This window comes from Topomyia yanbarensis, chromosome 3, assembly GCF_030247195.1.
Source record: "Topomyia yanbarensis strain Yona2022 chromosome 3, ASM3024719v1, whole genome shotgun sequence".
NCBI classification, from domain to species: domain Eukaryota; kingdom Metazoa; phylum Arthropoda; class Insecta; order Diptera; family Culicidae; genus Topomyia; species Topomyia yanbarensis.
Window position 1 is genome coordinate 130278676 of NC_080672.1, and position 26505 is coordinate 130305180.

The 26505-nt window shown below is 39.5% G+C and overlaps 1 protein-coding gene across 1 annotated transcript in view; it reads left to right on the forward strand.

Annotated features, from left to right (window-relative positions):
* The first annotated feature begins 3619 nt into the window (after positions 1–3619).
* LOC131694099 (protein embryonic gonad-like) overlaps positions 3620–26505 on the forward strand; it is a 366208-nt gene continuing 343322 nt past the window's right edge. The window contains exon 1 of the mRNA XM_058982483.1: positions 3620–4479. The gene's annotated coding sequence lies outside the window, so the exon portion shown is untranslated. The remainder of the gene's footprint in view (positions 4480–26505) is intronic.

The window sequence follows — 26505 nt, forward strand, 5'->3', positions numbered from 1 at the left end:
GTCATGAGAAAATTAAGATAGCGTCAAATGCCGGTTACAAAATAATAAATTACAAATAATTACTTCCTATTGTCTGCGATCTGTCTGATAATGAATTGACAATTATAACCTTACAAATTGAACCTGACACTGGATGCAGACAGTGAATATTCAGGAGGCACCTCGATAAAATGCGGTGTAAGCCATAATTAAAAATTTCCTGGTCCAATCGTTCTAAATTTTGCCCAGTTCTTCTTTTTCACATCATTGCCCAGGTAACCACAAGAGCTTTTTGTAAAATGCTTAATATTTTTATTGTTACAATAAAATGTTTATCGTTTTTTTTTTGTTGCAATAATCGGACTTTGGCTTCAAAAATTCGAAAATCGAACAAAAAACTAAAAGCTCCCTTAGTTACTTGTGAAAACAACTGTGCAAATGTATCAACGATTGGTCCAGTAGATTTTGAGTTATGTACACCGCAAAACAACTTTTCGACATGACGCCTGACTGAATAGACAAAATTGTTCTACAGTGGAAATGCTTATCATCCAAGATCTGATGATAAAATTATAAGCTTCGATATCATTTAAATAACGATTAAAATGAGAATATTTGTAGCAGATTGTTTGCCATCTTATTTAAAAATGTTACTTAGGTTTATTTACAAAGAATTCTTCACATTTCCTTTCGATCATGCCCATATGAGCCTGCCTAGTTCTAGTTTTCCGTTCTAAGTTTATAACTGATTCGCTCTAGAATACCTATCCGTCTTTCAATTTCATTGCTTTCGTTTCTCTTAGTCTCAAATTTGCCGAAAATAGCCAACAAAATCGATACATTAAGTAGTATTGTCCTACGTTTACAGTTCGTGCAACCCCATAGGGCTGTCCTTTGTAGTTTTTCCAATAGATTTGAAAATTACGGTCCCTTATGCTGGACCTTCCGGGCCCGTAATTTTCCTCTACAGCCCTGGTTATATTATACGTACATTATACATGTATATACTTATTGTGAACTTGAATAACAATACAATGAGGGGATGGATGTGGGTCGTGACTTCATTTGTGTGATGTCCCGATGCATGGCGAACCATTACAAGCTGTATGCACATCTTCGGCGTATTGGGCTCGTGGATAGTAATATCTGATCTTGTGGCGACGGCTATCACGACATCGAGCACATTGTCTGGGCGTGCACCGAGTACAGTTCCACCAGGTCTCGGCTTATGGACATCCTCCGGGCCCGAGGAAGACCACCCAACGTCCCGGTTCGAAATGTGCTGGCAAGCCGCGATGTCCTCTATATGTCCCTCGTTTACACCTTCTTAAAAACCATCAATATACAAATTTAACTGCCCCTTCTTATTTCCTATCATTTTCAGAAACGCTCTCTTCCACCTGTACCACGCACCCACGAAAGTTTGATGCGACTCCAAGACGACACAAAACATTTCTGTCAAATGAGCCAACAAACACGGGACCTACAGTACGAACATCACACGCGCAACTCGAAGTGTTGCCAACCAAAATCTGCACCGTACTACGAAATCGAAACCTCTGCTGTCTTGAGAAGGACCACCCAGCATCCCAGTACATGATTCTTCCTGATGAAGGCCACCCGGGTCTGTAATCTATGCCGTTGATCTCCCGATGCCTTAAATTGAAAGGTTATAATTTTCTCCCCCCTGTCAGCTTTGTCCACCCTCCGTCCCCTGACTCTTATACCTAGAAGTATACCCCCCCAATATCTTCGCGTTCTAGTTGAAAATGCCCAACTTTACTACCACATAAAACTAACTCTAAGTAATCTCCCCGAATATTTACAAAATTCAATCGCGCCCTTTAGTTATTCCTACTTTTAATATAGTTGTAAAATTGATAGTTAAATTTTTTTTTGCTCCAATAATCTCCCTGATTAAATGTCAAACCATATTACCATAAAAACTAAATGACCTAAATTAAATTAAATTACCCCCTTGCGAATAGTATAAGATAGCTATAAAATCTCTTTAGTTTCATTAAAAAAAATCAATATGTAATCTCTAGTTTTAAGTAATTTAAAATGTAAACCAAAAGAAAATTGGCACCTTTAAGCTAACGCAAACGTGCCTTATCAAATAAACGAATTGATTAAAAAAAAAAACAAAACAATTGCACTATAGTATAAAATATAAACGATAAGACTCATGTTTGAAATAGGAACAAATGTGGTATCAATTATTACAGCAAAATATGTATTGCACATTTTTAAAAGATTTACTATGTACAACAACAATGTTGCCAAAAAACGAAACCTATTTGTTGCCAAAATCGGAGTATGCCAAAAACGGAATCTCACTGTATTAGGACCAAAATTTGTTTTATTGCATATACTTGTTATGACATTTATTGTGTACTTTAGACATTTCTTGCCCGTGAACAATAAAACATCCATTTAAATAAAAACAACTTTTCCAATCTCTACGCAGCTTGTATTATTATTTTGGGGAAGAAGTTCAGTGTGTTTGATAAGCGTAGACAACATATTCAGGGTTTAAATAAATTTTAATTAAACCATTTAAACTTTTTTTCAAAACATCGATCAATGAAACGTGAGCGTTACTACACTGCTAAATTTATCAGACTTCATCCCTGGGACGCATCTTCCCATCGGTATCCCGCGCACACCAATAAGCAAAAACGTCTCACAACCTCGAATCAGCAGTAGCGGCATGAATCGTGCCTGCACCTCTACGGGTAGCGTGCACTGCATTGCCGTGCCTGAGATGGCAAAACCCGTCGAGACGTTCAATCGAAAGAGAGCGCGGCAAAAAATAAACTCCAACTCCATCAAGTAGCATATCGATCGGTATGTCGGAGCGCGCATCTTCAACATCCTCTTCGGCGTGCGGCGCGCCTCGCCGGTGGCTACAAGCAGTGACAACAAATTGTGTACCCGCTGCACACAAGCTTTGCACGATATCAACTAGCAGCTGAGCATCGGCGTTCGATCTCGAATCTCGCGGAGAGCCCGCAGTGGAAGAAGTGTTGCAAAAACTCGTTGCGTATGTACACGGAGAACTTGCCAGTCAGTCCCATGCGAGAGAGGAAGAGCATCGCGTCATCATCACCGTCATCATCGTCCAGGGGCCCGCAACTCGATCAGACACATTACACACCAGCAGCAGCAGCAGCAACAACAGCGAGCAACATCTCTGAGGGCAAAAACGAGGCAAATAATGTTATGGGTTTTACCTTGATTTTACTTATATGATTCCACCAGTCGTGATTTGACTCTTCTCCGTTACACATCTCCCGGGTTCGAACTTGTTCTGATGGTGGTGCTTCGCTTCGATCTGCTCTGTTTGTTTGTTTGAGAGAGTTCGAATGTTTTTGCTGCATTTTGGCGGTTTGTCGACGAGTTTAGGACGAGGTTCGTAGCTTACAGGCGTGCAAGTCGTCAAGTTCGTGGTGCGGTGATGGAACAAGTGGCCCGCAGGGCTTTAAGCGAAGATTATTTTTTGCATTCTACATGGTGGAACAGATGGTAGCTCGTGAAGTGTGTTGCTACTAAAGAGGTGACCTTGCTGCGGAAGATCGTGTATATGATCAGATTTTGCTCGCTAAACGGTTTGTTGGTACATTTTTTAAAACAGATTTGCATATGAATGCTATGTGCTTTGACTAGAACTTCGTACGCTTTGGTGGACGAAGAAGATTTATGTTAATTAGGTAATCAAAGCAATCGAAGAGCGTGCGAGTCCTTGTTGCTAACGAATCGGTGGATTAGTGTCACCTGTGCAACTGGACCGGTGGTGGACCTCCGGTGAATTCGTGTTGAGTGCCCTTGTCGAATGTCACGTGTCTTGTTTCCGCGCCAAGTTGTCCGCGGGCTAAACAGTGTCGTACACGGTGCAGCATATTCAGCGCGCAGTGAATAAATTGTTCTTTATTTGCTTGTACTGGCATCTTCATTACATGGTGTTACATTTCATTATGTTGTACAACGGCACGGCGGACTGATCCTCGTCGTCAGCGTTGGACAAAAACAACAGGCACTCGACGGAGCGGTGGCCGGTACTACAGGTGCGTAGTGCATCCAGCAGCCTGCCGAAGAGTGCTAAAACAAGCTGAAGTGATTACCAACAACATTATCTTGTGTGCGGCGAGATTTATTAACTGGTGGTGCTGGTACTCGGCAAGCGATGTTGTAAGGCTAATGAGCTAACCAATCCCCTACAAGTAGTGACCCGAAGAAAGTGATACTTTTCACGTGTACATCTAGATCTGACACGATCCCGCATAAGCTGGTACAGATCTTGTCTCGCTAGAGGCTGCCGAATATATTCATCCGCTTGTGTTTAATTAGCGGGATCGGCAAGGAGCAACGTTTTTTGTGTTCATCGGTGATCTCTGATTTTTTTTCACTGTTGTGTGGTGCAATACCAAAACAAGCCCATTAAGACTCGCGTGAGCTGCTACTTCCTGGATTGGGTAGATTATCGGAGTAGCGAACAAGGTGAGTTTCGCATGCGAAGAGGTTGCGGTTTTTGTTTGCTGGGTTCTATTCGTAAATGGTTGCGACGGGGTGCTATTCATAGATAGACTGTTTGTTGTAGATTTTTTACAGTATATTTCAATACACACCAATTGCTAATAGTTAGGAAGTTGGTTCTTGATCTGATTTTATGAAAAAAACAATACCGTCGAATTTGAGCTTCCGTTTCCCCAAACTTCGCAGTTTATTTTTAATGTGTACAATACTGACAGGTATGGTGCAACGTTCTTAATGACACTCTTGTTTTGGATACCATTATGATAACCCTTGTCAAAGGCATAGCCGACGGACCAATGGACCAATACTTCCACACAAAGTTGATAAAATTGCAATCAAGGTTTGAAATTAATATTGGTAGATTGCATAAAACGGCGTTAAAAGTTGTTCAGCATTTGTTACGTCCTTAGATAAACCGCACAGTGTTTAAAAACATTGTTTTCGTGCTCAAACTGCTGTTAACTTTAGAAGTATAGTTTATTAGGAGAAAATCTTGCCTTTATTATGCGTTTCTACAGGAATATATTGTTCAGCGATTAATTCACCTATAAGTGAGATACAAAATTTATTTCCTGGACTAATCAGGATTAAAACATTGTGTCTTCGGCAAAGTTGTAGAAAATATTGAACATAATCATAAGCATGATGACCGTACGATTCGTAATTGCTACTCCGTGATTGTCCAGAACAAGCGAAATTGTACGGAGAGTCAATGGATGAAACCTGGGAGTAGCTATCAATCCTCAATGTGCACGTTTCGAGAGTTCTATCCTTTGAAATGCCAATAACGGCGCCGACCACGTCCTTACAGTCATCGGGGAAGGAAAGGAATGTTAGTGTAAAAAACGTTGGTATGGAGACCGTGTATACCTCTGCATCTCCACGTTTGCCACGGGAAGGAGTTTTTGTTAGTAGGATAGGGTAAAAGTTACATTAATCTGGATTCCCCTTGATAAGTGCTACGATGTGTGCAACTCTCGGAATTTTTTATCATGTGTTTATTGCTCTGGGCAGCCGATTGCCGAGAATTAAGGATAGATTTATCGTTTGTTTAATTACTTCCGCAATGCTTAGTTTGTAAAGAAATGACTGTCTGGAGTGTTATAGTTTAAATGAATTAAACGGCGTGAACGATTTTATTATTCCTTGCTTTTTAATCCGGTGAAATAAGATGGGCAATGCAATATAACGTAAAATAATTTCATTAAATAGCTCGTGATTTCTCGAAATATATATATTCAAATACCTATGAAATTGAATGTTTGGCAGTATAAATGATAATTATTGCGTATTAACCTTAGTATTATAAGCAATGAAACGACCACTACCTATTGTCCTCTCCTAACGTTTGATGTGGGGTTCTTTACAATGAATATTCGCTAACTAATAGAGAAGTCTTTAAAGCACTTGTTTTTCGTGTCGATACAACCGCCGCAAGCTAGCAATATACGTTCCTCCCGCCGCGAACTGTCAACTCTCACACACAATCTAATAGCCATCATTCCACTTAGATACTCCCCATGCACATGAAACACACTATGGGTCAGCTCCCTTGACCTTTCTGTTCTAGTGCTAAATTATTTCACGAGGAAAATAAAAAAATTGCACTGTAAAAACCAGTTGAGGTCGGCGAGATGAACCGTGAACGGTCTTAGCCGTCAAGTTCATTTGACACAGCAAGGGAATAAAATCAAGTTGAGGCTAGGTATTTCGTGAGGAAAACTCCTCAAACTCCTTTGGTTTGACTTTACATCTGCGGTTGACAGAGATCTCAATGTTTCCAAACGAATACTAAACAAAAACCTATTTTAATCCACCTAGTGGTGTAATTGTGTCTTTCTCATTTGTCCAAACTACGATTCCATGGTTCATTATGTTCAATACAATGGTGGAAATGTATATTATATATTCAGTACGATTTGCACATAGTACGTACAACAGATCGTCAGCCACGATTTTGAGATGCTAAGTGTCGACACTGAAACATCGCTTGAAACCAGCGGCTGATCAAGGAGGAAGATCCATTAAGAAATTTTAAACTAGTTATAATTTTAAAGTAGCAATTCCTTACTGCATACTCCTACCTAAGCCTATACAAGCCAAAAAAATTTTGGCCGGGATTAGAGATGGTCGGGTTCGGGTTTTTGGACCCGAAACCCGGACCCGACGATAAGTTTTAACTTCTTGGGTTCGGGTCGGGTTCCGGGTTTTCAAGTTTGAATTTGACGGGTTCGGGTCGGGTCCGGGTTTTTGAAATTTTAAACTTTCGGGTTCGGGTTGGGTCCGGGTTATTCGAATTTGAAATTTTTGGATTCGGGTCGGGTTCGGGTTTTGAACAGATCACATTTCTTGACACTGTTTACGTCTATACACAACACCCAGCCTCTTTTATAAAATAGAATTATTACGACCACGCCATCCATTGAACTACCTTGATCCTAGGATTACTGTCAAAAATTCTAACACGTGTGGCTAATTCCACAAGCAGATAAAACTATACGTATATGGTGCTACTTCAGGTACGAGTGATTCTATAATTCTTAGATGAGCCTAGGATCCAGCTCGGGTGCTGAAAATTTAAAATACAGTGAAGACCCAATTTTATCAGCCACCGATTTAATCTACAACCGATTTTATCAGCTTTTTGACCCGATTTTATCAGCATCATATGAAAAGTGATAGTTAATAGTTTGAAGGGTTCTAGCAGACGAACCAGGTTTAATTCGAGTAAATCCTTTCTTGAGTATATTTTGCTCATCTTAGAAATCCGAAATATGCAAAAAAATTTTTTTATTTTTTTTTAAATTTTGCACTGTTAGACCCCCTTAAGGGAAATTTAAGCAAAATAATTAGGAAAGGTTATAAGGCTATATCTAGAGACAAAAGAAGAATATTTTAAGAGTGTCGGTTTCTTAAAAAGAAAGAAAAATATATGTCCCGATTTTGTCAGTGTCCCCATTTTATCAGTCTAAAAATCACCAAGGGGTTGATAAAAACGGGTCTTCACTGCATTCGGGATCTTTGGTTGATTCTCTATACATTAACAATTTTTTGCCCAATTTGTTTATTTGACACGGCTCACAGCGGTAGCTTAACGGAGCCGTGGATCTGTTATATGTTCACAAATGTAAATATAAAAATATTAACAAATATTATTGTAATATTGGATCTCGTGCGCGCTACTTTTTATTGCGATCGGAGAGCTTCTTTCGCGGGGTCTGCTGGCATACTGCATCTGGGGGGTCATTTAATTCTTTTTTGTTTTTCGCGTCCAGCTCGAAGCCGGCTTGGTGTCCGCGATCAGATGTTTTTCCCTGTTTCTTGCACTTATTGTTGACCAGTGTAAATCCGTCATTATTATTACCTTCCTTGCCGATGTTGCTTATTGTTGATTTTGGGGTGCTGGATGTGTCTTTTGTGGTTGTCATTATGCTTTGAGCAACTGCTGCCACCGTTTGTGGTTCAGGCATTGGTATTGAAAACTCTGCTTTGGGTTGGTTTGCCATAGATGAGTTGGCAATCAGTTGATATGCGTCTTCCTCTGCATCTTCCGCGCAAGGTTGTCCATGATGTGCTGTCTGATTACAATACTTGCATGTAGGAGTTTGCCCCTCATGGGTGCATAGCGTAGTTTGTTTAATTGTAGATCCGTGAGTTTTGAGTTTTATTGTGAAGTAGAAGGGTATAGGCCTTTCGACCCGCATCCTCACTACAAAAACGCCGTTAGGAGTACCCGGGAAGAAGTTTCTCTAAGTATCAGGTGTAACGGATTCTACTTCTCCGTATTGCGACATGCATTTTGCAATTGAGTCAGGAGGGGTACGAGGTGATAGGTCATGTAGCTTTACATCAATATAATCATTTTCAATATAAACAGGAATCTTAATCCCTACGTTGTCACTTTCAACCACGTGTTTTAAGTTATTCTGCAAAACGATACGGTCAGCTTGTGTTAACGTGTTGAATGATATTAACACTGCATTGCGAAGATGATGATACTGAAGGTATAACACTTCCGTAAGTCTAAGTTGAATTTTTACCTTCAAAAGGTATTCCACTTCACAAAAACTAGGGCGTGTTGAACAAAATTTCAAATAAACGATCGCGGCATTGGGTCGGAGTAGAGCTTTTTCGTCAATATTACTCATCATAACAAGAATAATCCGATGCTTCCTTTGTCCTTTGTGATACAATGTACACTAGATCGAGAGGCCTGTTGTTCACTTGGTTCGATTGTAGGTCTGACTGTGGCAGAGGTAGAAAATAGACTGTACATTAACAAATTGTGTTCGGATCGGATTTCTCAAAATTAAAAATTTTTTGGTCCGGGTCGGGTTCGGATTTTTCGAATTTTGAAATTTTCGGGTTCGGGTCGTATTCGGGTTTTACAAAATTTTCATTCTCGGGTTCGGGTTTTTCAATTTTTAAGCTCTCGGGTTCGGGTTCGAAAAAATTGAAACCCGACCATCTCTAGCCGGGATTAGGTTGACGATTTTTAGAGCGATTGCATAACCTTTCTATATGAGAATGGCAAAAATGTGCCAAAGTCAAAAAAGTAAATTTTCGTTAAATTTTTTTTTCGAGATTACATCAAATCTCAACGTTTCATGCATTTTAAAATCGTTTGGCATCCAAAATACAAATTCTATTTTGAAATTTTCCCTTACTCCAAAAAAGAAACCAGCTCACATACAACAAGCATGTGTAATTTTGAAAAGTATAAAATCTCGACAAACATATGATTTGGGCGTACAAGCCAACTGTCAAAATTCACTTTGAGTAGAAATCTCGGACAAACCCCTATTCACCAATCACAGATGCTACTAGCAATACACCGTCGACAATCCACAATCATTTCCCTCTGTATTAGTGTTCCCAAAAAACATTGCACAATGACGTCAAGAAAGAAAAAAAACGTTTTGTCGAGCTTTCGCTACAAGGTGTTAGAATTTGAAAGCGCTCTAACCAGCAATTCCCGTACCGCGTTGAAATTAAGAATTTCAAGAGCAAAGAACAAGTGCATGTATGTCACTCTGTGTCGCTCATGAGAGCGTGTACGAGTGTATACCATCAGTGTGGATGTGGTAGCTGAAGGAAAGCAAACAGTGGCTGTCAGTGTTTGTGAAATAGATTTACTTACACATTTACTAATCTTACTTGTTTTTGTGAGCATATCTTGCTTCAATCAAAAAATATAGTTAAAATGGTTATTACTTTGAATGAATATACAAAACATAGAAAAAATACATGTGTTGCCATATAAAACCTCATTCGCTTTGGGGGCATGTGTTAAAGTGGTCCAATTTCTGTCAAATTTTCCTCAAATTTTTTTCTTGGTTCCATGATTCATTTTGATCGGCCATGGACAAAATTCCAACATCGCAAAATAATTGCCACCCTAATGCTGACTGATTTAATTTAATACCTACTACAACAATAATTGACTGAAGAGTTCATTGAGGACCAATTAGTTTAGCTGCTGGGTTGCTTAGATTAATAATAAAATCCACTTGTTTTGAAGTCATGCTGCTTCTTTAGTTAATAACTTTTCTCAGCGAATTTTCACAAACTTAGAATGTTCCACGAATGTGTTCAGGAGAAGAATACTTTTAGACATATATAGTGTTATCATGAATTGATTGATGAAGTGATTTTTTAAGAATTTATTTTAAATTTTAACCGATTTTCGATGCTAATTTCCATATAATCTTTGAAATTTTTGGAGGGTCCGTAGACACGAACGATCGGTAGCAAAATTTGCACAATTACTACGGGGCATAAAAGGAATCAGTAGAGCCTGGTGGAGCTAAAACTCAAAAATTGAACCAGTCTAATGCAGACAGTGATGTACCAAATCGGGTTTTTATAATTTTGGGGGAAAAAACCCAAGGTTTTTTCCCGGTTAAAACGGTTTTTTCGCGGGAAGATTGGGTTTTTTGAAAATTTTTGATATTGTAGTAATTGAACATCAATTTATTGTTATCCAAACATTTTTATTTTATTTATGAGTATTATTGTCATAAAGTTTTGCATGTATATGAATTCTGATTGGTTTTCCTCGATTGAATCATTGTTATAGCGGTGATCCAACATTTTTTACAAATATTGTGGTTAAATAAGTGATAAAACTTTTCAACACGTTTTGGGCTGCGTTTCTTACTGTGAATGCACCTAAACGTACTAAACATTTTTTCTACTGTTGCTGATGTAGTTGATGCCGAAAGAATTTGGATTGCGATTTGTGAGATTTCTGATTACTGTTCATACGAATGTCAAGGCCACTCCCTTTTTGCATATTACTCACTTTTACTTTTCACCGAACTAAATAGGTATTTTCTAAATTTTGTGTGAATACCTACCTTATTTCGCTAAAAGTATAGCAATCCCTAAAATGAGTAACAAGCAGAATAAAAGTCGTTTTGGCATCACACGATTATTCTAATTTTCACTAGTCAAAGTAACAATGACTATTGTTCCCAGTATTATATAAAACAAGTTGGAATATGGAATGGACCAAAATAAAGTCGTAAAACCAGTTTTAAATATACTAGAATGTGAAAATTGGATTTGAACTTCAAGTTTCAAAATCGGACAGGAGCTTTTAGATTATGTCATATAGAATAAAAGTCGTAAAAAAGTATATCCGGTTATTACAAAGGACTTTTCTTTATCCAACTTTTAATCTTGAATGTAACGTTGTACGGAATTTCCTGTGAGCGAATTACACTGGAGGTTCATACTTGCCGACTTTTTTGGGTGAGAATATTCTAAGCGATTCTCATGCTCAAGGATCTCTGTCCGATTTTTACGCTTGATGTTTATATTCGATCTTTACATGCTAAGATATCTGGAGTGGGTTCTACAAAGTATGTTTTATCCTTGCGACTTTTATTTTCGGTCTCTCAAATGTAAATGCAAGATTTTTGAACCGTCCGGAAGTCGCACTTATGGCCCACTGAACGAGCAGCCGCTGGTGTCCTAAGACGATTTTGCTAGATTTTCAGAGCAGCGTGCACTCAGTGCACTAGCGCGACTGCCCAAAGGTTAAAAAACATTAAATGAACATCATACATTCGATAAAACGAAAAAACTCATATTTCGTCCAGGTTAAAATGATTTAGGAAAAAATCCGGTTAAAACCCAAAAATAAAAACCCAGGAAGATGGAATTTTTCCCATCGGTACATCACTGAATGCAGATAAATAGTTGGAAATAACTTTTTTCTGTAAACCACTGCCCGACAGTGGGAGATAGGATGATTAATAAACACATACACACAAGACATAATATTTTCAGCAAAGTTTTCGAGAATGCTAACCACAGCAGAAGTAATTTACATAAAATTTACATTTTATCCAAGGGTTGAGTTTATGAAGCTCCCCTTTGAAAAAATATTTTGGAAAAAATGAATTTTGAGACATTTCGCAAGTATCATTTTATAGCTCGATATACTCCCTACTCTTAGTATTCTCAACTTCAACAAGCCTAACTTCAGTCTTAAAACATTCGCTTAAGACACGAAGACTGATAGTGTTTTTTTTGATGAATTAATTCCCCATAATTACTTGTAGGAGACTAAATTATTATTATTTTTGTCTCAGAAGATGCGCTGTTTTATATTGAAAAAAATCTTCGAAATTTTAAAACTTCGAGGATGACGGTTTGGGAATAACGTCATTTTGACAGTAAGTTCGATTTTCACAAAACCTAATTGCTGGCTACGCCGTTGACCACAAGTAAGTAGAAACAAAGTCGTTATACTCTCGTCCATATGTAACTTCTTCGAATACTGTCTATCTATTATAATACACTGAAGACCCGATTTTATCAGCCCCCGATTTTGTCTGCCCCCTATTTTGTCTGCCCCCTATTTTGTTAGCTTGTTGACCCGATTTTGTAAGCCTCCTTGAAAATATTTTTCAAGGGCTTTTGCAGACGAACAGGGATGAATTCGAGTAAATCCATTCATGAGCATATTTTCTTTATATATCTTATATGGCTCGATAATTCTCAACATCGTTGGCGCTACCTGCCTTGTGGATCGGTGTAATAGCTGCTATCTTCCAGACACTCGAAAAAATTCTTTCAAGCAATGATCTGTTGAAAATTATACTCGCAGGAACAGCAAGCGCTTCAGCACATTTCTTAATGAAAATAGGCAGCAGGCAATCCGGATCAGCTCCTTTGGAACCATCTAGTGACTGTAGGTTCAGCTCCACATCGCGTGACGTAAAATTGAAGAGCGGCAGACCATTCAAATACGTTTCGGACAAAGGTGATCGGTTATTACTTTGCACACTTTGAAAAAAGATGAGAATAGATTTGCCGATTCAAACTAGGACTCGGCGGTGATCATCAGTGGCTGTTATTGTCCTCACGAAACAAAATCAAATGATTAAAAAATTCAAAAATAAACATACCGCGAAACACCTAAAAATTCACTATGCACTAACTAAAATTTCTGGTCTAGTGTACGCCAGAAATACCACACCCTCATCACAGATACTACCGCGCCTCGGTGCAATTGATCTGAACACACACAAATCGATCCAAATTTTATGGCCAGTCCCGGGTCGGCTTTCCGAAAACCCAAAAGTAACAAAACCATTTGACACGTTAACAGCGAAAACAAACAAGCATCATGCGGCGTCCACGGTCGAACAAGAATGTCATTTCCCACGATCAACATCAACGTCTGAGTGTGACCTGGCCGCGACTTGCCCCGTGCGTGCCATCGCAGCTGCTCCCCCATCACGCGGAAGATCTAGATCTGTCCTGCTTCGAACTGTACCTACGGAAACCTGTTTCGTACTCCTTTGCATTTCGGTCCGGCGGAACTGGCCGCGGATGGGTGGATCATTAGTCGTTTGTCAATTTACACGTTTTTTATAGCCTGCCCAAAGCCCCATGAGATGACCCAACTGCGTGCGTGCCGTATGGGAGGTGCGGACGAAAGAAGATTGCATTTTCAGCTTGTTCGAAATTGATTTTTATCACCGATGACTAGGCGACTCTTTGCTCCGTGGTCATGGTTTGTGACAGTTGTTTGGAAAATTTTACGTCGCAAAATTAACATCTTCCGAGATTTGTTGGTTGCGATTGTCTCACTAGGCGGTTGATGATTTTGGATCACTCCCTTCACTGTCGGCCACCAGCAGTGAATAATGTTCGTTAGCACGTGTGAGCTTAGGTTTAATTTTACGATATTGATTCTTTGTTTGAACTTTTATTTGCTTTTTCGGCAGAAAAACAAAGATGAAATTGAGTATCCGCTTTTGATCAATGCCGACAAAAGGCGAGGAACTGTATCAGATTTATCGAGCATTTTAGCTTGCGTAGTCCGTTCGTTAACGTGTCACAAATTTAGCACAGAAATCGTAGGTGAGTTTGAAACCTTTTTTATCTCGTCAGAAATAAAACTTTGGCTAAGTTCAAAACTATTCGCACTGCTCGCGGAAATTGCATGAATCCCAACCTTTTCCATCATTGGTATATTTAAATAAATTGCACCGACTGGGAAAGGTTAATTTATGTTACCATCGTTGCACATAGCCATAAAGAGTTACTCTAGCAGTACTTATCTTTTGCCGGTTGGTCGATGGAGTTAGAACGAACGGCGACCGACAAGCAGTAGCAAGCTACAAATCAAATCAAGCCACTCGCTCCGACTGACCCCCGCAAAGTACTAACCGATGATGCGGAGTGTACGGTTTCGTTGAACATACCTCCAGCTACGATCTCCGCATTGATCAGTATTCCACGTCCGTTCACGCACTCAAATTAGCATCACTGACCTAATGCCCGCACATGCCGACGACGCTGCGCCGCGCCACCGGCCATACAGGGTTTGCTCGCCATCAATCAAACGCCGGTCGGACTTCGTATTCTTCTTATTTTCCTTTTGCTTCATTATCGTCGTCATCTTCGTCGCGTGCATTAAGAACGTAACAGAATGAAGGCCGAGTGCTGTTCCTGATTACAAGTACAGATAGCCACTGTGACGCAGGTTTGATGGTTGCGTGGTTCTGGTTCTGCATCGGCATTTTGGATGATTTGTAAAAATCATGCGGATGATGTTGGAGAATTACATGATTAATTTCTGAGAAACTGGAATACACGAGATTTCGAAAATTTCTCATTTTCATATATGTAGATTACGATGACTACTACACTTGTAAGATTTATACAGTGCGCGAAATGAGAATAAATAAAAATCTTAACTCTTCGAGCCAAATTAAAATGAAATAGATTTTTGTGTGATACATTGCACCGAAACGAGTCACTTATATCATATGCTGAATTTATCGTTATGCTCCTTAATTTTTAACTAATTAATTTACAAAAAACTCATAAAAAATAATTATTTCGTACAAACCCGAATCAACCGCTATTATTCACTTGATGAATTGATACTTTGTACTTCTCAAGCTCTCATAACCTCTGCTAGAAAAGAAAAAATGGTCTAAACAATCGTGGACGCAGAGTTTGTCGAGATACGTTGAAATCGAAAGCTAAAGTAACCTGGTTGAAAATTTCTTGTAGACCAGTTATGTGTTCTTGTATACTATACAAGAATGCATCGCAATGGTATTAGGAACATAATGTTGTTGCGTAATGCTCGTGAACCTGCTGACACCGGTTTTCATAGCTAGGTAGTCGGAGTTGTTATTGTAGTTTGGGCTCCACACTTCAGGGCAATATTCTAGGATCGATCATGATAAAAATCAGTTCACCTATTTGAGACAATAAATATCCGTAAAACTTTTAGCTATCCTGAAGATGCATCCCAGTGTTCGAGATGCTTTACCAACTGCATAGGACACGTGTTGTTTAAACGTAAGTTGAGAATCCAGAATCACTTCTAGATCCTTCAGGTGATTGATGCGTTCGATTTCCGTTTCTAGTAGACGGTAGTTAAAATAAATCTAATCCTTCTTAAGGGGTTGCCTGGTGTAGTGGGTGACAAAATTGACTTCTTTTTTATTCGCCTAATTGTTAGTACTGAACCTCTAGAATAGTCTCCCGCAATCTCGGTGGCCACGCTAAATTTCTTTTGTTTTAAACAGCGACGCATATTTGCTGTCACACACGCATATTTCAATCTATCGGCAACAATTTTCGATAAATTGATAGCGATAAAAATATAATGTAAACAAAATACTATAAACTACTTCTACCCAAACTTTCAAGAGAAATATTCTGTGGTTTATTTTTTAAAGCATTTTTTCCGTGATGCAATTAGAGGTGGGACACCCTTTAATAGAATTTTTCGCGAAACCGTGTTTTCAAATTGGCGAACACGATAGCTTGAGCTTGAGCAACCACTCCAGCGGAAACATCTTTCAATGTGCAACTCCTGGTAATCCTAAAGTATTTTATTGAACAATACCAGCGCCGGCCAGACCCGAACGTAGATCGAGGAAGGAAAAGGAAGGAATGGTTAGTCCAATACTTGTTTTTGCTAGAGGCCGTATATACTACTGCGCACTCCACAAGTATCACGGAAGGAGAAGATATTTGTTAGTAAATATAGAATAGTTGGGTTCTACATCTTCTTTACCGACGCCATGGAGGTGACTCCACTACCTGGACTAGATATCGATCCATCAACTCATGGACCGGTGACCAACGGCTTTACTTCCCTTCTGAAGGAAGATGTGACCACAGGTTTTTTCATCTCATAAAAATCTCAACGACCTCGGTTGGAATTGATCCCAGGCCAATTGGAATGAGTGGCGGTCACGCTTACCACTCAACCACCAGCGCCGTCTGTGTTTTCAAATTGGCGGACATGATAACTCAAAAACTAATCAACGAATTCACTTGATTTTTTTATGAGAATGCGAAACATGTGTAGCCTGTCGATGAACCACAGAAAACTGAATAATTTTTTTTCGTCATAATTCTTTTGAAGAAAAATGAGCAAAATTTTATGTAAAATATGAAATTTTTCTCTTTTTATGAAGCCATTTTCCAAAACTTGAACTTTTTTATATTTTTTTTGTTCATCGAGTAACTACAAGTTTAAGCTTTGAAATCTTATTGGATTTCCTGTGTCAGACAATTTTATCAAGATTTATCGTGATCGTCGCGGCATCCCTCGACGTGGAAATGGTTGGACGTCTGATCTTGGAACGCTCGTATGTGTGGCTCTGCATTACTGAAAATATATTTTTAGTGCACGATGCATGTATAAATAAATCATAACATTACACAAAAGATCCATTAGAAATTCGTCAAATAAAATACCTTTCGGTGTGAGCACTTTACACCTGACGCCCCCTTAAGTGATAATGACATTGTCGAGCACTCTTTCGGGTTTATATACATGCGATGCATGTTACACCAATCAGCAAAGACTGGAAGCTGCTGTTGGACAAATCTGCAATCTTCAAATGATCGAATTAGACAAAGAATCATCCGCGAAGGACAACCGTGGAGTCTTCAGAACTATGCGTGCATCATTGAAGTATAGCAGAAACATCAATAATCCCAAGTGTCTTCCTTGAGGTATTCCTTACGTAGAAGAGAATGTAGGGGCCTGACAATCTTCCGTGACAACCACTATATCGCGGTATGTGAGGTAGGATCGAAACCATTACAAAACACTACAATTTATTCCAAATCTCTCCATTTTTGCTATTGTGATATCTTATTGAAAGCGGTAGATAACTCGATGTAAACAACATTGGTTTAAGGGCGACGTTCCATATTCTCTGCTATGCAGGATGTTATATATAGCAGGTTAGACACAGTTGGCCGTCTAGGTGTGAATCGTCACTTAAATACTGCTTACAGTGACCCTGAAGAGGTTCCAAAATCGCCAAGTTATTCCACGGTCATTATTAACGTCACGCTTGTTACTCTTTTTATGGACTGGGAAAATGTTGGCTGATTTTCAGCAAGATGGAAAAATGCCTCTAGCAAAGATGCTTGAAATATGTGAAGAAGCTGAATAACCAAAACTTCGATTTTAAAAGTAACGGAAGGGAATCCGACGGGTTCTGGATTGAACGACGGTTTAAACCACAAGGAAGCTCTGGTAATCATCGTTGCATTGACATCGATAGCACCCAGAGTTTGGTCCACAAGTGCAGTTCATTCGCGATTTTTTTCCGAAAATAGTGCATGTCTTGTTATGTGGTACCGTGTTCCCATTGAAAGTCATAAACCATAGTAGTCCACATTCTTAGCACTGCTGGATCTCATGTTTCCAGAAACGTGTAGGATGCGAGTTAATATTACGCTGAATATTTTACTGATATGTATAGAAACAGTGTTTACTGGCTCGTTTGTACGCATGGTTGAGTCTGACGTCATAGTCTCTGAGTGATATTGTACGATACTTGGTAATCCTCATATCACTCTTGATAAACATCTGCCTTCACAGCGTACTCGTTAGCCATGGAGAACCGGTTTGTCGATGGAGAACTTTTTTTCGTAACGTGCCTGTCAATAACGTACACCAGAACGTTAAAAAAAGTTCGAACTGCGGTTTCCATATCTTCGAGGTCCAGAATACTTTCCCGATCGATGGTGGAAAAATAGTATGCGATACTGCGATGGTCAGCTTCAGATTTCCCATGCCCATCGATAAGTTTGTACTTGTGCACAAAATTTCGTACACGCGTTTAACCTCAAACATGATTCGTGTTGATGTACAGGTTTGCCTCGAACATCGAACCCAAGCGAACGATGTGCAAACTCCAGTTGAAACTTCCGTGTATGTACAGTACATTGTACACCGGGTGCGTACACGAGAACGTTTCGCACAAGGCACAAAGCGTCAATGCTAGTTATGATGAAAGTGAGAAAGAGAAAACTGGTGCCACGAACCTGTGTGTACGCCAGGCGTACGCGCATCGTGTACGTACGTGGGATTCGGTTGTCCAGGCGAAGATCTGCACGTGTTTTGATGCGACAGTGGCGTGTTCTAGTACGTACAGAAAGTATGGGTTTAATATGAGCACAGAACTAGAGTGAACATTGTCTACGATGTTCATTTGGGAAGACAGGTCAGCTTTACTGAAATAGTAGGAGACATCGAAATAATGCACCACAGTGCTTTTAATCGTAACGAGCAATGGAGGATGATGTGCCACTTGTTTTACTAGAGGAGAGGAAGCCATCGCTATTGATGTGGCGTAAACCTGATCGCTGACAAAACCAGATCGATAAGGCAACTATTCTCATTGGCAACATATTCAATATCACGAGCGCGGTCGGGTGGAACACACAACGTACACAAGTACAACTTTCAGTCGCTAAGCTGGATAACACTTCGTATCCAGTTCGCACATCTGATTGGAAAGCGTGTCATCGTTCAACTACGTTTCGCCGAAGACATTGATGTCAAAACTCTTATCGGAGACTGCAATGCGGTATTGCGATTGAGTAGATATCACCAACATTTGGGCTTGTCCCGTCGTTAACCAAGGCTGGAAATCGAGGAGCTTTGAGATAAGGAAGAGCTCATAGATGCATAGTACTTGCCTGAGGTAGGTTTGCAGAAGATCCCTCGTTCCATCTTCACCACAAGACCGAAACGGCTGACGGCAAGTGTGCGTCTCTGGACTAGGCTCCTATCGTAAACAACTGCAGATCACTGGCAGGAAGAACTGCAACTGGTGCTGATACAAAGTAATTAACGGTGAACTGGAATCTGGAAACATTTCTGCGCTTGAATTGTTCAGAATGGATGGGTACTTGCCGCATTAGGAAGGTTGGAAGACCCTTTCTCGATTCCCGCACACAGGACCGGCGAACGTTAGCTGCAGTAGCTGGATTGTGGTGGGGGGATTGAAGGCTTCCTTAACACAAGCGGCGGTGCATCGCGGTATCCCAAATTTATCCTGCTTTGGCAGGTCGCGATTTAATTCATGAACGAGTACTCCAGTCGGCCAAGTAGACGCTTTGAGTGCAGTGTCCTTTAGTTCGCTTGGAAGCCTAACTCAGAACAAAACGAAATTGAGTCTCGTGATATCGGTATCAATCTTGACCAATAATACTGCGTTGGGTGTGTCTTCCGAGTCATTACTGGGTCATAGCGACAATCTGCTCCACTGCATGGCCTAGATAGTCCCAGAACTAATCCCTTGAATCAGCAAATGTTCTAATTTTTCGCTGATCTAGTACCACATAAAGCGATGGCAGTGGGGCGAATTTTTGCATAATTCCCGCGACTTTGGGGTGGCGGGAATTATGGGGGGACGGGAGGGTCACATGACTAGCAATTCGAACTCATGATTGCATTCAACTCGCCCTATGTTCGGATTTTTTGATCGCTGTGTGCCAAATTAAAATGTGGGAAACACTTACCGCGTGCAGATGGAAAAGCATGGCGTGCACTTTTTTGTGGGGAATTACACACAAGTCACGGCATTGTAAACAATATCACCAATTGGGCAAAAATAATACACAAAATCTTCGACTTTACGCTATATTTATTCAAACCAACAGGACACCCTGCAGGAGAATAATTCATAGAGCAACTATCTTCGATTCCAACGACAATTAGATGAATGTTTCACACAGTTAAAAACATTATGAGACACAGATAACTCACAAGTTCAATACGTCTGTTTACAACTTTGATAACAAAACGAATGTAGGATTGAATAAAACATAGACATAGGACATAGATGTTGATTCAATCCTAAATTTCTTCAATTGCTTTTTTTAGCTGAAGTGCTTATCGAATTATTGCCTATCTGCAAATACACGCTAAGATAAAATATCTCAAAAGTGTTCCATTGTGTTTGGATCAGAGTCATCCCAAGATATTTATAGTTAATATTGCGAGAGAAGATTTAGCTCGTTTTGGGTAACATATTGGGGTAGTCTGCTGAAAAATCCAGGATTTTCGTTATAAATTATCATTAAAATCAAAGAGGACATTCTCAATAAGTTCTATATACTTTTTTGAGTTCATTTTGTTTGGTATAATGTAAAGTGGAGTATGTTCAAATGCAGCCAAAATTATGATAAGTCACTTTGAGGGTTTTGAGAAAGGCGTCATTGTTGAATGTCCCTCAAATTTATCGCGATTGATTTTAACGATAGTTTGTGAAGAGAAAACTGTATTTTTCAGTAGCATACTTCCGCAAAACATTCCTCAAAATGAACAAAATTCTTCCCGCATCACAAATGGCGTCTTGGAATGGCGCGCAGATCGGACTCAAGAATAAATGGAACATGTAAGGTATTTTATCTTAGCGAGTAATTGTTAATGGACGATAATTCCATGCAGCACTTCAGCTGAAAACAGCGATTGAAGAACTTCGAGATCAAATCGACATCTAGATCCTGGAATTATTTATACATTTAATCTTACAACGTCTAGCTGATTTTATTGGAGCTGGAGGAGCTGCGTCCTTAATTGAAGTCTGATTTGTGAATAATGATAGTTGATTCGGATTTGTACGTTATTTGTTATGAGTTCTTCGTAAATTAATTACATTCAATAACAATAAGCTGTATAATCAAGCAGTTCTGATATTAAAATGAATTGCAATCACTCTGACTTCGAATTTATAACCTAGGCTCGATGGGTCGAGTCTCATATACCGCTCGACTCAATACAATGAGATGGGAGAATGTGTATATGTGCCGATAGAGACCGATCCGACACACGTTTTGCGGATTTGGTTAGACTATTCGTAGGGCTGTATGTGGACAGTGTCTTGACATGCCTAATCACAAGGATTTGATTATTGAAACCTCTAAACTGTTATTTTGTAGTTCCATCGATTGATTGGAACAAAGTGTTGAAGCCGATTGTGCTTTTCACAACTTATTACCCGACGCTTTGCTCAAGCTAATAGCATCCTCGTTTAACCCTCTGCGGTCCTTTCGCGTCGTTTTGCGGGGTTAAAGTGTTATATACCTTTTTGTGAGAAAAATGTCCAGAAAGTTTTTTAGGAATTTAAGAACTCATTGGATTGCGATTCCAAAGGTGTGCATGAAATATCAAGAGTCTGACGTTAATTAGCTGGTTGATATCACGTTTTTCTTGCTCCGGACAAAACCCAACCTTGAGGCTGCGGGGCATCCGACGGATTTACCCATACTACTTCATTGTTTAGAGAGACGAATCGATCAATTTCTGAATTGCTGGGAAAATCTGGTAAAATTTCAAATATCTGGCAAAGTTTCTGGTTAGTGCGGATGTCTGTTTTGTTTAGAAAAATCTGGAAGATTGGCAACGCTGCTTCAGAGGGTAAGGCGCTGGTGTCATAAACTATTCCTCGTATGTTTAAGTCTCATCCAGGAACGATTTGTACTGATCAGTAGGTTCATAACACTAGCCCTGAAATTATTCTGTACACTAAGAATCGGTTGCAAAGTTTGTTGAAACAGAAGGTCAACTTTTGAAAACGAATGATAGTATCATTGCCTTGTTTTTATATAAATATATAAATATAAATTTATATAAAAACAGTATTTTTTACCGAATCATTATAAGCTGTATTTGGTTGCTAAGCGTCGATTTTCAGAATGATATGGTATCTAACCATCCCGTAAGATTCAACACGTCGTGTGGAATGCTTGAATATTGTGCATAGCGCTAAACATAATTCTTTGTTTGGGGCTTTATAGCTATAACGCCCCATATATGTAGGTCGCTGCCAAGCACCAAGTTGGTATAGGGTTGCCAGGGGACACGGTTCCGAGAGACATTCTGAATAACATCCACACAATACCGGCATATTGAAAGTCACAAAGAACGTCCGTGTAGAACACACGAGGGAATTGTATCATTATTTAAATTGCTTTTCAGGCCACATTCTTGAATTTTTGAGACATCCTGGGATGAATTCCGAATAACATTGCAGAAGAAACATATCAGTAAAGCGCAACTCATATATTAAATATTTGCAGCTATATATTATTGTAATATCATATCAAATTACACCAAATCAATGAACAACGAATAAAAAGCATTTGAAATTATTTTAAAACTTGCGAAAACTTTCCGATCGGGCCCAGAAATAGCGGAAACAAACTCTTCAGACTGTGAGTATGCAAATATTACTGTCATGCGCCTTCTGAAATTAAATCAACGCGATGATCAAGGAACAATGCAGTTACATTTGTAGTCATCTAGACACATGTTGGCACACTAAGACTAGTTGGGGGAATTCTAGAGTCCGATTATTCGGACCAACAATTGTTGAATGATATTATCAACTGGAAAATACCTTTCTATTTCGAGAAAGTATATCTGTCGCCTCAAAAATCCAGATAAGATGAACTTGGAGTCTACCTCATTCCAATGGGATATTTTTGAAAATATTGTAACGGGAGGTAAAACGTACCGACGACTGAATCAGGTTACAGCCTTCACTTATGCGCTAGGCAAGCTTTAGTCTTGCCGTGAAGGAGCGAGTTATGACGCTAAAAGTTCATCCCGTGCTGGGAGACCTCAGGGTAAGTTCTTGTCGACGACAACCGAATTCGACCGAAACATCAGCGAACACCAAACCGAACGAATGACCAAACAAATTGTTTCAACCTACAGGGTGGATTGGTTACCGCTGTGGGATTCCCTCTCCAGAGCCTATTCTACTGATACCAAACCGCGAATGGAAGAAATCGACCTAACATCCAAACCGAGGATCACTGAGTAACTCAAACGTTTTGCTTTGATTCGGCCATATATTGCGATTTATTCTGATTTATTGATTTCATTCTATTAACTAAACGCCTAATTTTGTATAATCGTTCTTAAAACTATGGTTAGTATATACATTAATTTGTTTTCGCCACTTTACTTGCCCTTATATTCCCATCTGCGCACCCCTCGGCCTTCTCTGCTTCCATCGGCGGTCGAGTGCAATTGCAGCTGCAGCCTGCAGGCGTGTGTGTTCCCTTTGACACGTTTCACTTTCCTGTTTTTACTGCCCTCTGTGAGCGCGCTCAATAGGCTTCCCGATTCACACACCCGCGTGAGGTTCGTCGACTGGGGGTGAATTCGCACCTATCGACGTGCAACATTTAATTACCGTGTGACGTCACTAGACGAGGTAAGCGATGACGGGTACAGGGAGCTGTCCAAGCTACGGTTTCGTCGTTTGTGCCCTAGGGTGGTACCTTCGTTTGAAGGAAATGCTTTTACCAGCCTAATACCTAAATTGGTTATGGCTATTTTTGATGTGCTCGCTTGATGGTTGTATTTTGCTGATCTTATTGGCTCTGCTTGGGCACAAAATGGCCGATTGGACGCGAATAGTGGCCTTGGTTGGCCGTAGATCTTCCTTTTCTTCACTCTTCACAATTTCTGTTATTTTCTGATCTCGCTTTACTCTTTACTATGACACTTTTCTTATTTAACCGTAACTCTATTCTACTTTTCTGTTTCAAATGATCTTCTGGCTACTGACTTTTTCTGAACCTTCCTTGTCTGTGGTCAGGATTGTAAGACTCGACTTCTTCTCTATTGGGCTTCAAACCCCCATTGGTTATCCGACTTAACCCGATATCATTCGTTCGACTTCGGGGGCCCACATCCGCTTACCAACGTCTTCGAAAGTCGCGGAATTGTCTCTACCTGGCGACTAGCAGCAGTAGGCTAAATCAGAGACCCGGAACGCGAAGTCGCAATTATGAAAATTGTATTTCTAATTCTGATCGGTTTATTATTAATTCTGTAACCATGTTACAATATACTATGAACGGGATATTGGGGTTACAGACATACATATGTGTGAGACGTGCACACAAACAAGGCATATTTCAGCGATTTTTATCCCAGGAAAAAAATCTCGAACGTTTTAGCAAAATAAAATGTTTTATTTCTTTTTGCATAGCTGGAGGTGGCCAACTGCAAGCCCACAGGCTCGTGTTATGTCCTAACATCCAGAAATGCTGACGCTTCCATCAGGCTATAGGCTCTTGTGTTGGAATATTGCTTTCCAACTCCACTGCTACAGCATTCAAATATTCACCGAAGATTTCCTGTTTGCTTCCAATCAGCTCTTAGGTAATTCCATTCAGCATCCGACGTATCTGCTCCATTGTCCATTTGGAGGGTGCGTAGCAACTACATATAGAGCCCTATTAATTTAGGTAATCAAACGATTTTTATATCTATTCGAAAACACTTCCTGTATGGAAAATGCATGTTCGATTTTTCCCTAACTATACATTTTGGAATATTAAGTGATTGAATCATTGAAAAGATCGAATGAAAAAAAATGGATTTTGAGAACATCGCATTGAAATCGCCCATTCCTATTAAAGGCATCCCAGGGCAGCTACTAACGTATTTAAAAACATGACACACATAACAAATGATCGGGATAAAAAAGCAATTTTTTGATAATACTTGCGAAATTCATCTGTTATTTAATACCTGCGTCTGTAGGTATTATAAAACAGATGAATGGAATGCCGAAAATATTGTCTAATCAGTGTGTCAATTTGATCAAAAGCACCGGTCTATTGTAGGGGAACATGGAGAGAGTGACCATGCGCGAGATTCAACAACTATCAGAAACGTGTTGTATATGGTTCTTAATTTTTTTTAAAATATTTTTATACTTGCTTCGATCCCACCAGGTAATTTTAAAAGTTTAGAGTAAAAAATCTCTTTCTCATAGAAAATATTCTGTAATTCATGAATTTGCGTTAAATGATGTAATTTTGTTTCAAACTTCATACGAACATGTCAGCGTGTAATTAGTATAATAAATTTTCTTTAGAACTCATATATTATGTTATTCCTTATGTAATAGTGAAATGATTTTACATTAATTGGAATTTGGGAATAGTTTTTTTTATAAAACTAGCACTACATTGAACCTAAGAACTAATGTTGCGAATACTTGACCAAGGTTTTATGGCAAGTCTTGACCAAGCGGTAATAAGCTGAAGAAAGATACAAAATTTCCGATATTTACTATTCTGTGGTACCTACTGTGTAAAGTAAACAAAGTTAGCAGTTATTAGACATATTTCGTGATGTGTGAACATGCAATGTAATCAGTACAGTTAATCCCACAAAAATGCATTACCAAAATCAAAATTCATGAATCGCAACACTTTTACATTTTAATTTGTATCTTAGGACCTCGACAATATGGAAAAAAAATATTACAGCATTATTTTTTGTTCTGATGTTTCTAAATTCTTTTGGTCAAGTCTCTTTTTTTAAAGATTTACGTAGATTTAACTGAAAACCTGGTCAAGTCTCCCCATGTTCCCCTATATCTCTTCTGATGAGTCGAGAAATCATGATTGCGCAGATAATTCAAGGCCACGCTCTGGACTGCTCACTGCGGATGATATCATCGCCTTGTTCCGTTGCCTTTTCTTAGGTTGTACGTTATTAACTGGAACTTCGTGCGCTGATTCTTTTCTACCACCTTACGTTACGAACAACAACACCCTGTTCGCTAATAATCTATTCTAACCATCACGATTGTCGGGTTCGTTTCCTGCAGCATTGCAATCGTACAGCAGCTGTTCGCTTTTCTAACGCCATCCTATGCACGCCTACAGCTTTGTTACACTTTTCCCATTTTGAGCGACACTTTTCTGAGCCACACCAATGCCCATGAGAAAGATATGGCTCACCGAAAAACTGCGAATTCGGTCCGCTCTCCCGCTTCTCTCCGAGCCGTTTTATGTTGCTTTTTCTCGCATTTCTCACACGCCACCACAGCCTGCAGTCCACAATGGGCGGAGTTAGTTTGGATGAATGCGGAAAGTTTGCTTCCATTGCGCTCTCTCCCCCACCTTCCTATGTGCTGCTGTTGGCGTTAGATGAAATGTGCTGTTTGAACAACTAGCAATTAAATCAATAGGGAGAGGTGCGAAACAGTTGAATTGGAGTACCTACCGTTGCGGTGGTGGTTGTTCGATAGCGGATGAAGCTAACCTGAACTACAAGTATCTTTGTAATTCATTTCGTCAAACTGCTACAATCGTTTTTCCCATGCAAGATAGCCATCTTTGGATAACGTCAATTAAACATTGATAATGTCACCG